Raw genomic sequence first — 2982 nt, 5'->3', positions numbered from 1 at the left:
AGATTAAACAGAACTGGCTTTGACAAGCACTGTGGCAACTGGACAATTAAAACAGACATTCGGATGGCGGGGGAAGAAGAACAAACTGGGGAAGAGGGTAGAGAGAATGGTACAGCAATGAAGGAATGAAAACCCAAAATCCCTGTAAATGTTCATTAATACTAATAAAATTTAATAATTAAAAAAAAAGAATAAAACCTAGGCTCAGTCAGATGGGGCCCAGAGACGCTTCTGGAAGAACTATCACAATGGCCGCCCAAGATTCAAACTCGTGTTGGCGGATGATGTTGGTACTGGAAAAATGATGTTTGTGAAACGTCATCTGACTGGTGAATTTGAGAAGTATGGAGCCACCTTGGGTGTGGAGGTCCATCCCCTCGTCTTCCACACTAACAGAGGACCAATTACATTCAATGTGTGGTTATAGCTGGCCAGGAAAAAATTTAGGGGACTGAGGGATGGCTATTATATCCAAGCCCAGTGTGCCATTATAATGTGTGATGTAACATCGAGAGTTAATACAAGAACGTGCCTAACTGGCATAGAGATCTGGTCTGAGTATGTGAAAACATCCCCATTGTGTTGTGTGGGAACAAAGTGGACATTAAGGACAGGAAAGTTAAGGCAAAATCCATCATTTTCCACCGAAAGAAAAATCTTCAGTACTATGATATTTCTGCCAAAAGTAACTACTACTTGGAAAAGCCTTTCCTTTGGTTTGCTAGAAAACTTATTGGAGACCCTAACTTGGAGTTTGTTGCCATGTCTGCTCTTGCCCCGCCAGAAGTTGTCATAGACCCAGCTTTGGCAGCACAATATGAACATGATTTAGAGGTTGCGCAGACAACTACTCTCCGGAACAAGGATGACGATCTGTGAGAGAACGAAGCTGGAGCCCAGCGTCAGAAGTCTAATTTTATAGGCAACTGTCCTGTGATGTCAGTGGTGCCGCGTGTTTGCCACCTTATTATCTAGCTAAGCAGAACATGTGCCAAACTTTGGGATGCTGAAGGAGAGATGAGTGGGCTTCGGAGTGAGTGTGGCAGTTTAAAAAAACCCTTTATTTTTTGGACCTGCATATTTAGCTGTTTTGGAGGGCAGTTTCTTTCTTGAGTTTCAAATACAAGACTGCTACAGTCAAATCACAATATTCCGCGGTAAAATCTTGTTACTGTCATTCCCATTCTGTTAGTTTAGAACCAAAATAAAGGTGTATTTCAAATATCTAAAAAGGGGGGAAAAAAAAGAATAAAGCCTAGGCGCTTACCTTAACAGACTTATCATATCTTGAATCTTAGAATCTTTTAGTAGATATCCGATCCAGAAGATCACATAATCCAATTCCTGGTCACTAGCACATAATGATAATTTATTATGAATAATTATACTTCATGACTTAAAGGTGTAATGCACTCAAAGGACATTAAATTTCCATTTGCTTAACTTTCACATGGTTATCGCACATGAAAGGACTTGGCCATCAGGAGTATTTGTATAGAACTCTGGTGACGTAGTAGAAAGAAGCTGTGCTGCAATCTCAAAGGCACACAGTTCAAATCCACGAGCTGCTCCATAGAAGAACGAAGCCAGTCTTCCTGAGTGATTTACTGCCTCTGAAAACTTGCTAGAGGGTCAGCTATGGGTCAGCTCCAACTTGGCAGCATGCAACAACAATCTTTTAGGTATATTGTCAGAAGGTACCAGTACTTGGAAAAAGAACCCTTGCTTGGAAAAGTAGAGGGCCAGCAAAGAGATAACCCTCAACAAAATTGATTGACAGTGACCACAACGATTGGCTTGAGCATGATGGAGATTGTTTTGTTTTACCCTCAGCTTCACAACTTACTTGCTGTCTATCCTTCAACAAGTCTTTTCTTTTAGAGCCTGCTTTTCTTGATCTGTAAAGTGGAGGTTATTTTTATCATTATTATTTTTTATCATTTTGTGTGCGTGTACCGTCAAATCAGATCTGACTGGTACAGGAGGATATTGCGCCTCCTTCTCCGGCAGAGCATCTGGTGGATTCGAACCGTGTTCCTCTGGGATTGCAGTGCAGCTTCTTGCCAAAGTGGGGGTTATTAATTTGTACTTTCTGTAGTTGCTGTGAGGCAAGATATTCTACAAAGAGTATCCATTAACTTGTAACCTCATGATACTGTACTGCCTTTTAAAATACTTTAAATGGTTACTTGCTTAAAGAAACATCGATGTAACTGTGGTTAAAGCATTTGACTACTAACCAGCAGTTCAAGCCCACCAGCTGCTCTGTGGAAGAAGGAAGTGGCAGTCTGCTTCTCTCAAGTTTTACAGCCACAGGAATCCTACATGGAAGTTCCCCTGCCCCGTAGGGTCATTATGATTCAGGACTGATTCACCAGAAATGGGTTTGGGGTTTGGTTTTTTTAAAAAATAATGCATCTTCATTTGAGTCAATGCATTTTCGTAATACTTCAGCTTAGATTTTAGTTCAGAGGTCAGCTGTTGTCTGCCTCTGCTGAGCATACTGGCTGCCTTGAGGATAGTTTCCAGGGATGAGAGGTTTCTTAGACAAGAGTTACTTTCTCCTTTCTCTAAAAGAGCAAGAACTCCCCACAGGGAATGCAAAAGAAATCCAGCAGTCATCTTCTTTCTAATATTTTTTATTCTGTTTTGAGTGCTTATAAAGAAATTAGTTTTCCTATTGTTGTTGTTGTTAAGTGCTGTCGAGTCATAGATGACTTATAGCGACCCTATGAATGAAGGACCTGAATGCTTGTATAACTTCCGTAGTTTCTCCACATTCATAGAGTTTCTGGAGGCAAGCTTTCTGGGAAATGGATGGCACTCTTGCTTCCAAGCTTGTTTTAATGGGGGTGCTTCGCCAAACACTGTCCACCATATAATGGATAACCATTATCACACTTGACACATCAGTGTCACAGTGTTCAGTATCACAGCAACTATGAGTTACCTCTGTGCAGCAAATGGAAAAATTAGTGCTGT

General features: G+C 40.9%; 1 pseudogene; it reads left to right on the top strand.

Moving 5' to 3' along the window:
- Positions 1-879, top strand: part of LOC102863215 — a 37853-nt pseudogene extending 36974 nt beyond the window's left edge.
- The last annotated feature ends 2103 nt before the right edge of the window (positions 880-2982 follow it).

This window comes from Elephantulus edwardii, unplaced genomic scaffold (genome assembly GCF_000299155.1).
Source record: "Elephantulus edwardii isolate Elephantulus edwardi_28Jun2011 unplaced genomic scaffold, EleEdw1.0 scaffold00046, whole genome shotgun sequence".
NCBI lineage: Eukaryota > Metazoa > Chordata > Mammalia > Macroscelidea > Macroscelididae > Elephantulus > Elephantulus edwardii.
The sequence above is the reverse complement of the archived record's forward strand: the minus strand, read 5'-3'. Positions and strand labels throughout refer to the sequence as shown.